This window comes from Helianthus annuus, chromosome 9, assembly GCF_002127325.2.
Source record: "Helianthus annuus cultivar XRQ/B chromosome 9, HanXRQr2.0-SUNRISE, whole genome shotgun sequence".
NCBI lineage: Eukaryota > Viridiplantae > Streptophyta > Magnoliopsida > Asterales > Asteraceae > Helianthus > Helianthus annuus.
The window spans coordinates 12,055,362-12,069,896 of NC_035441.2; positions in this window are offsets into that span (position 1 = coordinate 12,055,362).

Below are 14,535 nucleotides of genomic sequence, written 5' to 3' on the forward strand. Positions count from 1 at the left end.
TTAATTTTAATGTCGACACTTTATACCGGGTGTACGCCTACACCGGGATGTCGATGGTCGTGGCCATTTCGTAAAATGATGCCAAGGATATCCGGGACAACGGTCATTAAACCCCCCAAAGGCTTATAAGCAACAAAACTATTTAAATGAGCCGATCATATTTAATCAATTAACCACCTAAGCGATGGAATTATATAATGCTCAATCAAGCGGTATTAATATACCGTAACCCAAGCCCATATAGGGGAAATAAGTTAAAGTATTTACCTTTGCAAGTATATTTCCTTAATTGGATTAAATCACCGATAGCTTTTACTGGGGCTCCTAATCTGGAACGAAGGTTTTAATTAACCTCTTAGAATCCTAACGGGTCGTTATAATGGCCGTAGCCTAGACCGGTTGGTTCCGATATATATAGATATGGTTTAATCGCGCGAAAAGGTGAAAACCGAGAATGGAGTGTGATTCTGACCCAACAAGTTCAGAGACTTGTTTTATATGGGTTAATGGCTCACACTCTGGATTTTGGGGTTCAAATGATATTATTTGACCCGTATCGGCTAAATTATGAAAACTAATTTCATAAGCCGAACCGTGCGCGCAATAGGCGAAACGGTTAACTATGAGAGTCGTACGCTTATTTCCTAAGTCAATATGCCTTAAATGGGTTGTGGTATCAGTAGGATACCTTCCGTGACGCCCGTAACGAGTTTAAGTTAATATTATGCCCCGTAGGGGCTTTTCGGTCATTTTTAAAGACTTTTAAAAGGCTTTTCGAGTTCTACAGGAAATCTAAGTTTCCCGAACAGCTTATAAAGCTTAAAATACTTTATTTATTATTTAAAACCAGTAGCAACTGGAATCGGGTCAAAAGACCTTGTAGAACTCATGTTTTGGCCGAAAAGGGCATATTCGGTATTAACCGAACCGTAGCCATAACCGCAGGTTATGAGCAAGCTAAAAATTATTAAAAATCTTTAAAATTCCCAAAATATTATTTTAATACAGTGGGTAAAATTTTTGATGAAGAAATCTTGGTTTAGATAGGTGTTATGCTAATTGCGCCGTTAATTACTAAAGTTTTACTTTAGTTGCGCTTTTTAGCATAACTCTCATTCTAGACCTCGGATTGACGCGAAACTTTAAGGACATGCTTATAATTTAATAAGCAAGGTTTTGGTCCGTTCACGTGTCCGAAATACTCGTTTTAATTTTAAAAGGCCGTTACGGTCAACTTTTAGGCTAATGTCGGAAATACGTAAAAGACTCGGATAACTCATGAACCGACCACAGAGGTTTATACCAACATGTGACCTGGTCCTAAGAGAGTCCTAAGGTATATTTATACCTCACTAAAACGGGTCAGAACTGAAGTCAAAGCAAAAGTCAAACTTTTGCGACATTCGGCTCCGAACCGGTTCAATATAGCAAATGGTCGATTCAAACGAGCGCAAATAGGTTTATATACTTATTATCATGTTTTATGATTGTCAAAACAGGTTCCATAACATATTTATTACAGATTATGCATAAATCGCTAAAATAGCTTTCTGTTGACTTTTTAACCGCACGTTTGACTCGACATTTGACATAGTTAGAGTGGTGATCAGGGGGAACCATTTTAGAGGTTTATTACCCACATAAATACCAACTCATAACCACTTTTGATTCGTCATAAGACTGAACCATTACTGATTTATTGTAAAGTCAAACCGTAGTTACGACGGTTTGGTTCTTAGCCATTTACTACGGAAATGTGAAAACACAAAGGGTTAGATCACTTACAGAAGTTGTGTTCTTGCTTATGGAGCAGAGAAAAGGACTTGAGAGCTCTTGAAATGATCAGAGATGTGTGTTTTTGATGTTGTGAATGTTATGTGCCTAAGGTGACTATTCATAGCCAATGTCAAGCAACTATGATCATTGCAAACACTCACAATAGTCCAGAGGTGATGGGTAGGTGTCCCTGAGAGCTATGGGTCAAGTGTAGGGTGCCCATGCCTCATTGATTGAGGTTTGATCGTTCAAAGGCTCCAAAAGGCAAGTAACTACAACAATTCTGCATCTGGGCGTCTAATGCGGCCCGCATGGAAGTTCCATGCGTTTACAATGCGGGCCGCCTGGGATTTAAAGATCAGACGCGTAAAAGGGGAGGCTCGCGGCCCGCCTCAACTTAACCATAATGCAATGCGGGTCGCGTGAGGTTAAGATTTCAGAAAATTTAAATCTTTTGTCATGATTACAGAATCTGGTAATTAATAACGAAATCTTTCGTAATGATTTACCTGACCTTTCGGTTTTGAAGGGGTAACTTTGCGGTTTGGCCCTCGGTTATTTACCGATAGGGGCCTCGTGTTATTTACCCGCGCTATTAAGTCCCCGGTTAGTTAATTTAATTATTTGGAAAGCCTTGACTTTTACTGTTGACGCTTTTAACCCTTCTCATACGAATTTGAGTATAACTCTTTCGTTTTAAGACGGAACTTCGCGGAATTTATACAGTATATTCTAGTGAGCGTATAATACTGTTACGAAGTCTTGGGAACGTTAAAGGGTCACTCAGAGGTAATATTAAACATGTTGACACAGTTAACCCCTGTAGTTCGTAATCTCTCACTTTCTTCCGCGTTTCGCTTCCGTACGATTTATGATTTATTCGTTTGAAGGTACAAGCGTTATTTAGGGTTACTATACAGTATATTTACCCTTGTTGACATTTATAACCCTCGAATTTATATACTTTCAAGGTTTGTCAAAATTAGTCCTTTATTTATTATAGCTGCCACGTGTAAACAAATGACACGTGTTAACACATCATTGGACACAAAAATTCGAGGTGTTACACTGAAGATATTCGAGAGAAGATTTGAAAGAGCAAAGCCCAAAGACTGATAAAGATTGAAGATGATAAGACTCGAAACTTAAGACTCGTCAACATCTGAGGGGGAGTCTGTTAGTGCATACATCTGTCGACTTCGTCTTGTATCGAGTCTTGTACTAGATTATTAGATCAGGGCACGTAGTTCAAGATAGTAAAATATGAGTGATTTCGCTTGAAGGAAGTGATTTCTCTTGAAATGGATATATGCAGTTTCAAGCGGAATCACAACATAGTTGATTTCTCTTGAAATGCTCCTGGACACTTTCAAGCAAAATACCAACTCTATAAATAGGTCACTCAAGCGAAATCAGAGGGTGATAGTAGTAACAGTTGTGGATTTGGATACCGAGGTGCTGCCGGTTTATCCTGTGGTTGTACTTGTTGTTAAATCAATCAGAACAGTGTTTAAAGTGAATTGCAAGCTGTCTCTAAGTCTATTTCTCTGTGTCCGCCTTTGAAATAAATCAGAACTCCTCTGAACGACTCGTTCGGGTCACACACACGATCCTACAAATGAGCTTTTCAAGACAGAAGTTCTCGTAGGCACTCATGTAGGACGCCAAAAGGCTCATGTTTTCTTCTATCAACATTAAGCAGCTTGCATCTAACTTTGGAATGTTCAAGTTTGTCGCTTGAGATTTCTGAGCTCCACTAGAAGAGTACATTCCTTGATTGGAATTTGTTGTTCCACTTGAACTGACATTGTTGCTTATAAAGGCGTGTTCACTTGCAAGAACTTCATTCTCTGAGTATAGAGCAACACCAACTCCTCCATTACTACCCTTATCTGTCTGTTTTGAAGGTTTATATAACTGAGGATCTTGGATCTTCTCGAAATCAGATGTTTGATCTTCCATATTCCAAGCATAACCCTTCAGTTTTTGTACAACTTCTTCCAATGAGAGCTCCTGATAGAGAACACCTTCTCTAATCAATGCGGTGTATATATTCCATTCTCTGGGAAGGCAATTCAGAAACTTCTCAACTTTCTCAAATTCAGTGTATATGCCTTCTTGACTACGATCAAGTTCGCTCAACAGATGATAAAATCTATTCACTGTGTCATCGAATGACTCATTCCTTAATGCTTTAAACACAACGAATTGAGTCTTCAATCGTTCAAGACATCGTTTCTTGTACATTGCATTTCCCTCGTACCGTTCAATCATGCTATCCCACAACTCCTTCGAATTACTTCTCTTACGGAAAGTATGAAGTATAGATTGCATCATAGCCATCGTAATCATCGACATTGCTTTCTCTTCACAATCATAGAATTTTCTTTAGTCGTCGGTGAGTGCCAATTAAGTATCAATCGTTAACGTTCTTATGGTGTGGCTCCACATCCTTTAACAATATACAACCAGTTCTTGATGTCTTTCGCTCTTACATACCTTTCGAAACGCTCCTTCCACTCAGGAAAATCAAGCTCGTTTATCAACAAAGGAGGTTTGATATTACCCCCCACCTCAGCATTATGCTTGAGGTTTTGCACCATTGCGGTCAGATTGTTGTTTGCCATTTTGAAATGAGTTATGAAAGAAATAGAGAGTTTTTTTTTCTTTTTTTTTTTTTAGAAATAGTGAGTTTAAACAGAAAGTTTGCTTTGAAAAAAGTTTCTAAGTTCACAAAATCCAGAGAAACAAGAGAAACTTGGAAATACGGAGTGAAAAGTCGGAGAGTATCAGAGTGTTATAACCCGGATCACACAACCTGATAGAAACACAAACTCTGACCAGACAATTCCCTGTATCCCAAACACTGAATTTATAAACTCGGATTTAAGTTAAATAAAGAAACTCTGAATTCTAAGAATAAACTCGAATATTTTTGAAAATAAAACTCGGACAAACAAGTTTATCTCAAAAACTCGGATAGGATTCTTTCTAACAAACTCGGATGTAATTTTGAAACAAGTAAACTCTGATGGATAGCTCGGATGTATTGAATTTTCTAAACTCTGAGATTTTTATAAAGATTAAACACGAAAGGAATTTAAACAAAAGAAATTCGGATGATATGAGTTAAAGAAACTCGGACCAATGTTAGTTCTGATACAAGATTTAAAACTTAACTCTGAAGAAAAATAATATATTAACTCTAAAGTGTTATAACCCGGAAAGGAGACTCTGAAGTATTATAATTAAATTCTGAACCCTCAAACAAGAAACACCAAAAACTCTCAAAGGATTCTAAAAAAAATTGGACCTCCTTCTTTCACTAAACTCTGAAGTTTTTTTAAAACACCAAACTCGGAACTTCCTTTTACTTGCAAAAGGAATCTACTAAACCATTCGAAAAAACAAGGACCCTTTGAAGAATTTAGCAAACTCGGATCAGATCTTGATGTGTTTTGAACACTAAAACTCGGACATAATACTTTATTTTGATTTTCTAGACTCGGACCTAAAAATAATTTTAATAAACCTCAGACCTAAAACTTTTGATTTTCTGAATGAATTCTAAACTCGAACTCACTTATATCCTCTTATACTCGGATCTAGTTAAAACTAAGATATCCAACTATGTAAACCCTGACTACTTGAAAAGTCTGACCTATGAAAAGTGTAAACCCTAATGTATTATGAAGTGAAAAACCCTGAAGTAGAAACTCTAAATACTAGTAAGTCTTGATTTTTCAAAGTAAAGCCTGACCTTTGAAAAATAAACCCTAAATGAACCTTGAAATGTAAACTCTGACCTCTTAAAAAGGAAAAACCCTAACCTCCAAATCCTGACCACAATGTCCTGACCTCTAAAAGAAGTAAACCCTGACTTCTTAGTTCGGACAAGAGGAAATTGCTTCAGGATATCTCACAAGTGTGAATTCACACTAGTTCAATCAATAATCCTGAAGCACAAACACTGAAGGAAAACTCTGAAGGAAAAACACAAAGGAAATCTCTGAACAAATTAAAATGGATCAAACACAGAATCTTTACTAACCTTCAAAAACCCTACAAAAACCCCTGATGACGATCTTCAAGCTCTGTAAAAACCCAGATCAATGTATATCCTAAAATGCTCTTTTCTAATCACAATCCATCATCCAGAATCAGTAAACACATGAATGACTAATGAAAAACACTTAAAACCCAGCAAACAACACCAAACACCCAATCAAAATGTGATCTTTCTCAACTAAACTTCTAAACCCAAACCTACAGTAGTATGAGCACACTGCTCTGATACCACTTGTAAGGTCTCCTACCCAGGGATCTCACTCAGACAACAATCACCAGGTGTGCGGAATCCACCTAGCAATCTGTAGGTCCCGTTTTTTTCGGTGGATCGATAACGAAAACCTATCCTTGTTTATCAAGAACACGGTAACGGGTGCGGAATCCCCGTGACGGTGCAAACTAAACAAAGTGTAAAATAAGAACACGCGTAACCAAAAGATTCAATATCTATTGATTAGGGATGAGTACAACCCGAAACATATACAAACAATGTTTACAGAGTTTCACTAAGTCTCACAGGACTCTCATGCATTTCACACAGAAACTGAGAGGGGTATTTATACTAGACACAGACCAGACTATGACGAAACGCATAAAGGCACGACGAAACACTAAAGTCGACGAAACACTATCTGTTTCATCGACATACATATTAATCCATGAAACCTGTTTCGTCGATTGTAGTGGAAGCACAAATTGAAGTCAAAGCCCATCACAAGATAACGGCCCAAATGTTGAGAATCGGCGCAAAGCATGAATCTGCTTATAATCTTTGCTTAAATTCATGCATAGGACAAATATTTGACATCATCATGACATCACAATGATGATGTCATGGTGATGTGTAAACGGGAATGGGTTTGCGGCGCTCCGTGCTTCGCGTGTCGAACTCTGGGGCGCACGACGGAGGAATGTCGTGACGTGGGGCTTGAGCCGGACCTAACCGTGTCGAAACCAAGTCGAATCGAGCCGGGTCGCGTCCACATAAAGTGTATCAACAAACTCCCCCTTGGACGCCACTCGTGATGGTTCGTCTTCTGTGATGGTTCGTCTTCTGTGATTGTTCGTCTTCTGTGTCTTTCATGTCGGAGGATCTTCAAAGCCTTCACGCATCGTAAGTAGAAAGTGTATCAACAAGCTCCCCATTTCATTTAGGAAGTGTGTTAACAAACTCCCCCTTAGAATGAACTCTCCATTGAGTCATGCTTGTGAATCTTTTGAACTTTAATTCTTTAGATCCTTGTGGTGTTGATGAAGGGTCAGCGGCGACTCGATCATCTTTATCTTTTGAGTGCCTCCACGTCGTGTCTTCATTCCAAAGCTTGTCATCGAACATGTTCTCCTCGCCTTTAGCATCTGCACATGCAAGAAATCTAAACGCATAATGAGAACAACTGCTTGGAATATAGTTTCCATAAACAAACGACACATGTGAGATCAAATCTCAATCAAACACCTACCGACAACAGTTTGAAAGTTTAGAAAATGTTCAGATTTAATCCTTTAACTTTCAAAACTTGTTAACTTCGACAGATTATGAAGGTGCAATTGTTTTCCGGCTTACGATCAGGATTTTGGGTAGGATAGACTCGAGTTCCAACATCGGTCAATCAAAAATAAACTAGAAGCAAAATCTTTTTGGATTTTAAAAAGTTTATATTAAAACACACCTAAAATCTTTTTGGAATTTTTCATTTTTCAAATGTAAAGACGGAAAACAATTGATAAATATATATACAAGGATGCAGAAACTAAAAGCAGTAAATAAATATTTACAGACATTCTTTTTGCGAGTTTCGAGGGTAAGGGAATCATATCAGTGTACGGTCACGCCAAAACGCTCTTGGTGTTCTATTAGTTAACATTTAGATAAGCATCCTATAATGATTATCGGTATTGTTATCCACATAAGCTCAGCTTATCAGATGTAATCATGGCGAGGGGATACGATTAATGTATGATTTATACTTACCGACCGGTGTTCATCCACACACGACACATTCCCGTATCAAGGTATGCACGAGGGTTCATCTTACCAGTGAGTATACCGATTATCATCTGTTTGACCGTATATGATGTGAGATTCTCACTTATTTTGATTGAAAACAAGCCCTATGTGATAGAATCACTTATTGATGAGGAACTTGATTTTCATATGCATGAGGGCATAGGAGCAAGTCCGTGAACAGGTCAGTACTTTCGTACAGCAGAGAGACGAACTTGACTCCCGGATAAATGTGACATATTATCACTTATTTTGAGGGACATGTGATTGTTGATCACTTATTGAGGTCGAATGCAGTATGTACACGTATGTATAGTATCATGGAAGATCTAGAGTTGCGTCCCCGTTTTTTTTTTTTTTTTGGTAAAAGATACAACCATGATACCCAGATGATAAGCAGCATAAAGACCAAATATCTCAGAACCTCGGCAATCTATCAAACAAAATTTCGGTACCAAGACCATATGCCAATGAATGGTTCCCACCTGGTCATCAGTCGATTAAGGATTTATATCGCCCTGCACACTTAAAATGATTGTGAGCCTACCGATACATCTTTTATAGAGCTGCTTAACATTTTTCATTTTAAGTTCAGTTTGAAGAGGTTTCGACAGACCACTGATTTACTATCATTTTCTCTTTTTCTCGCCAGGAAACTCATTTTTGTTTTTCTATTGTTTTTGAGTTTTTGAAATTTTTCGATGTTTTTGGATTTTTAAAATTTGGATTTACTCCCCCTAAAATCAACAAATTAAGATAAATTTTAAAAACACAAAGATATTTATAAAAACGATTTCCCGATGTCAGATTAACTCATGTTTTACCTCAATGCCGTTTACCAAAATTAATTTTAATCAGAAATGATTTATCGAATTTTGGAAAAATGAGTTGGCACGTCGGTAAGCGGTGTGGAACATGACAACATTGACGAGTTTCATATTGAAACAATCACGTGTGAGGCGATATTCGAGATCAACGTGTCTTGTCAAAGAGTGATGTACGAGAGGATAATAAATCATAAAGCAGCTTAAATATCGACAAGTAAAGGAGAGATTAGAAATTCAAAACCGTAATCCTGCAACTTCTTCGTGCATTGCCAGGAATTTGAGCGCTCTCCCAACTGGATATCCACCCGGTGTGGATTTCAAAGTCGATTTTTGTAGCTACTGAGAAATCTCTTGACAGCAACAAGATCATAAACCTCCGGGTCCGGCTGGTCTTCCACTTGCACCAGCGAAGGTCTTTGTCTTTCTCTTTCAGAAGTAGTGTGCGGTTGTTCAATCCACGCCAAGGCATCCGCACACCCGGTTGGTTTGTTCAACAAACACATTTTCTTCAATCACACCGCGAAGAAACGTACACCACACGTTCATCTTGTTAATTTTGAACTTCAGACGTGCTGCAGGTGCGTACATTTTGATTGAATCTATCCCGGGGACCCGATCAAAGCCTTTAACAATCACATTTAATGAATGATTTTCATTTTGTCGAAGTTGCCAATTTCTTTCAACAGACAATTCTGTTTCCCCTTTCTTTTTCTCTCCATCAAAGGCAACAATTTCTTCTGTCGCCTATCTTGTGCAAGGACATTCCACTATCAATAATCCTATGACTACCGATAGTTCCTCCTGGAACTTCCTGCACACTCACTCAGAGATTAGTTGGAGAGGGGGACCCAAGCCTTCATAGACTTGGGTTGCCCCTGAGAATCAAGAAATGTAATTTCAATTTCTTGAAGGTCCTTAAATTGCATGCCTCCCCCTGAATCCTCACCTGTTTTCGGTTTCCAAGCTTGTTTCCGTTTACCAGATTGTGTATTATGTACAATTTCTGGTTTTAATGGTTGTGACAAACTAGGTTTCCTTTTAACAGATTTTTCTTCAGGTTTTAAGGCCTTTTCTATTTTCTTAACATTTTGATGTCGTTGTTTCGTTTCTTGTTCTTTAATGGTACGTTTGTCATTTTTGGGTGAAACAGGACGACGTTCTGATTGATCTTGTTCAGAAGGGGTTCTTTCAACAAAATCTGGTTTGGGCGAGTTTATGCAGTCTTTAATGATGTGCCCAAACTTCCCACATTTAAAACACGTTTCTCCTTTCAATAAACTTAGGAGAATTTGATCGACTAGCAGATGTCGAACCTGTAGAACCTGAGGTACTTGCTCTTTCATCACACCCGTTTGTGTGTTGGGTGTAATTGTTATCACTATTACGTTTCAAAATCTTGACTTGTTGTACAAAATCGGTGTTTGATTTGTTTTCAAAAGTCTCAATTTTATCCGTACCCTTTGATGCTACAAATTTAACATCTTTTGCTTTCTTCTTGTAACGAGCTCCTTTTGATTCAACCTTAGCCTTTGGCTTTGGAGCTCGTTGTTGTTGTTTACCCTTAAAAGCAATTGGTTGTTGCTTTGTCGGTAATTTCTGTTTTCCAAATTGTTTTCTGATTTCAGCTTTTGGAATTGGGGCACATTGAGTTACAATGACTCCTGGAATTGTCTTTCCCAAAAACTGGTTTGTAGTATCTTCAAACACTTTGTCAATCAAAGATTGATTGACGTGTTTGATTGGAAAATCTTTGTCTGAATAAATTTTACTATCACCGACTAAAGTATACAACAAGTTATTGCTCTTAACAGCAGACACACATTCCTTGTCATCTTTGACATCCTTGACAGGATCTATCACTTGCTTGGCAACAGGTTGCATGACAGGAGTAGGAGGATCAAAAAGAATATGATTCTCAATTGGAATTTCTACTCCTTTCGTCTCATCAAGTGATTCATCCTGGTCATTCACATCTGATTCATCTTCTAAAGAATCATAGTCCTCAATGGTTGGAGGACTTTGATTTGAAGCACATGATGACTTTTCTTTGTTATCAGATGAGCCCTCCGATGAATTGTCTGGTTTGAACTCTAGGCCAGTAGTAACTTCCTAATAATCAAGAGGCACACTGGGTTCATACCGAGGCATATCCTCTTCATCGGGCATTTTGGTATAGTTGTGTCTCAAAGGAGGTGGACACGCCTTATACCCAACGCCTTTCACGTTCCCTTTCAGTTGTTGAACGTCAATTATGTGATCGAGCACAAATCGGGAGTTAGAATAACTCTCCAATTTTTGCTTGATTGCATCATGCTCGCATTTGGCAATGGCTAGTTCCTTTTTGCTTTCCTCAACGATGTTAATGTAATCGTTAATACTAACTTGTTTATGATAAACAACTTTGTTCAATTCGGAAACACTTTTCTTTAGGGTTTCAATTACAGATTTAAATTCCTTTTCGTTTCTAACCAGAGCCATATTTGCCTCTTTGCACTTTGACAGTTCAATAACCAAACTTTGATTGTGACTATGAACCGTTTCAGATTCACGTTTCAATTCAGCAAATTTAAGTTTCATATCAGCACAATCACTACATATGCTAGGAGTTTTAGATTGTACCTGACTTGTAGAAGCTGTGACATTAGCCACAAAGGCAGTCTGAGAAGAGAAAGGTGCATCTTCAGTGAGAATCTTCTCCATTTCTTTCGATGTAGCATCAGCTTTCTTGACCAAGTCAGATATTTGACTTTTCGTCTCCTTGGCATCATTCGACAAATTATCAGCTTCATAATCAGTTCTTTCATTCAAATTCGATTCTTCATCCGAACTGCCACTATATCCTTAGCTGTCATCATTTCCCGAAGATTCACCATCATTGACATTCTTGACAATTTCAACGTAAAACGCAGTTCTTGTTTGATCACCGTTTCCCAACTGTATGGCCGGACCACAATCGACACTTGGATCAAATTGAGGTTGTGTTGTGGAAACTTGAGGTTGAGGTTGTGCTTGAGGTTGGGGTTGAGATCGCGAAAGATAAGCACTTTGATTGAACTGTGGAAACGGAGATGAGCTTGTATTTGATACAAACGACGTTTGAAGCTTCGGTTGCTGAATTGAACTGGATCTAGCTAACTGATTAAAACCTGCAAGATACATTTCGGTGTTTTGAGTAGGTGCAATCCTTTTAGCTTTCCGAATTTCCTCTTCGTTCTTGTGCTCCAACTTCTGAATGAATTCATAGATATTAACATTGACAGCATCTAGAACACCCGTATGCTTTAAAAGCTCAATGAATGGGCTCCACTTTGGAGGTAGAGCATCAGCAAACCGTGCTACCATTTCCTGTTGAGATGTAAGAACACCAAAATAATACATTTCACACATCAAATGATAATAACGAGTAGTTATATCATTTAGGGTTTCATTCTCTAAGAAATGAAATGATTCGAATTTCTTCTTCAACAGATCCTGGCGTGTCTTTCTAGTAGCTGCATATCCTTCTCCTCTCGCTACCAAAAGATTCTGTATGTTTTGATTTTGATTCGACACCAAAGCCCATTGACTTGCACTTATGGATGGTTGAGGAATCATATTTCTTGCCCACGCGGCTGCGGAAGTTTGATCTTGACCTGGCTGTGGGTCCATACTCCAATCCCATGGACTCGTGCAACTCATGATTGGTGTATAGAAGTGAAAAATTCCTTTTTAATGAAACCGTGATATTTAGAAGCGCGGCTCAACTAAATTTCACGAACACCCGACCCCAAAACCAGTTAATCCCAAGGAGTATTAAATCAACAAAGTCTGTTTTGTTCGCTGACTAAGGCCCAAAAAAAAATAAATTAAATAAATTGTTGAGGCCCAATGATCGAAAATTCGGCCCAAGTCAACAACCCTATTAAACATCAGCCGCTAATCATATTCGGTATCAATTAAAGTTGCTGGCCACTATCTTTGAATTAATTGAATAGTTAACACTATTATCATCAATCAAATGAAAATGATGGTTGTATGCTTCGAGAGATCAGACCTGTGATCATAAATGAAATAAGGTTGCATGTGATATAATCACAATTTGCATGCAAGTGTCAGACCCACTAAAGTCTGATGATGAAAACCATGTGAATTGTCATGTGAATTGTATTGTCAGAATTAAATATATAGTTGTCGGCCATATCCCCAATTTTTTTAATTGACAAAACAGATGTTAAACAAAGTTCGATGAAACAGATAAATGGGTTTTCTTATTCCTGGTCGACGAAACTGAAACAGGATGATGATTGTAATAATGCGACGAAACAGACTTGAATAATCTAATCCGACGAAACTGGATTCCGTGTGTGCGACGAAACACAATACTAGACGACAAATCTGAAAGGTGTGTGTGTGACGAAACAGGATTGAATTTGTGAATCTGATCGACGAACAGGAATGGATAAGGTTGGGAGTTGGTGAGATATTTCAACTTGACCTTATCTCCTCTGACAAAGTGCACCGATTTCAATCCTTTTTTTTTTTGAACGGCCAACAAAATATTTTATTCAACTAGCAAGATGCTAAGCACCAAATATACAGTACATAGGATTATCCACCGATTAACATACACCAACTAGTTACATTATCACACTAAAACTCCGCCATTCATTCCAAGACCAATGAGCCGATCCCGAGCGATTTTTTATCCAATGATACGCCATTGATTTTGACTCTTCAACAACCCTCGTAATGCTAGGAACCGTCTGACCAAAAACGACATCATTCCGCATCCTCCATAGACACCAGATAACTACCTTAGAAATAGCATTATACACCATCTTCTTTTTCTTGGAACCACAAACCGACTGATACGACCGAGTTCGAGATGGTCAATCTCCAAGAACACAAGAAGGGAGAAGATGATCTGGGGCAAAATTTTCTGATAACCTTTATTAAAAAAAACAAAATACTTATAGGAAGTTCAAACTTAGAAAACAAGAAACAATCTTTTCAAAACGGGAAACAAATAACTAAAAATAAGAAAGCTGTAAATATTTTGATCTTGAGATCTTCGTCTTGAATTTGCATCTAATCTCTCAACCGAATTGGAACTCGGGTTTGTCTACTGGATCGTCGAACAACTTGTTGGGCCAGAATGACATCTGGTTGCGACCTGGATCCCGGGCCTGGTTCAATCGTATCAATATTCTCCCCTTCGAAAACGGCCTTGTCCCCAAGGCCGGAGTTAGCTGAGGAAACTGGACCCTCCAATAGATCTGGTGGTAAAGGAATGAAAGTTGAATCCCAGTCGCCTTTGCACAAGCGGAGCAACGACACGTGAAACACCGGGTGAATGCGAGAACCAATTGGCAAATCGAGCCGATAAGCGACTTTACCAACACGCTCTAAAACTGTGAACGGGCCATAATACCGACGACTAAGCTTCTCAACACCGCGATTAACAACCGACTTTTGACGGTACATGCGGAGTTTTAACAATACTCGGTCCCCAACATTGAATTCCATGTCTTGCCGGCGACGATTAGCTTGTTCAGTCATACGCTGACGAGTTTTGTGAAGATTAGCCTTTAGAAGATCAAGGATCTGTTGATGTTCCAATAAAGCATCATCAATTGACTTAGGCTTCGTATCCGACCGAGTGTAATGTGGAATAGACGGGGGTGGCCGGCCATATAACGCTTGAAACGGGGTCATCTCAATAGCACTATGATAAGAAGTATTGTACCATAATTCAGCCAAGTATAAAAACTTCGACCACCGCTTGGGTTCATCGCACGTGAAACAACGCAAGTAGCTCTCTAAGGTCCGATTAACGACTTCTGTTTGGCCGTCTGTTTGTGGGTGATACGCACTGGAATG